We start from the raw sequence: 208 nt of genomic DNA, 5'->3' as shown, positions 1-208 counted from the left end.
GCACCCTGCCACAGCCACAGCCCAGTGTGGCCCTGTGGCCCTGTGGCCCTGTGGCCCTGTGGGGCCCAGTGTGGCCCTGTGGCCCTGTGGCCCTGTGGGGCCCAGTGTGGCCCTGTGGCCCTGTGGCCCTGTGGGGCCCAGTGTGGCCCTGTGGCCCTGTGTGGCCCTGTGGGGCCCAGTGTGGCCCTGTGGCCCTGTGGGGCCCAGT

This window comes from Conger conger, chromosome 7 (assembly GCF_963514075.1).
Source record: "Conger conger chromosome 7, fConCon1.1, whole genome shotgun sequence".
In the NCBI taxonomy this organism is placed as follows: Eukaryota; Metazoa; Chordata; class Actinopteri; order Anguilliformes; family Congridae; genus Conger; species Conger conger.
The sequence above is the reverse complement of the archived record's forward strand: the minus strand, read 5'-3'. Positions refer to the sequence as shown.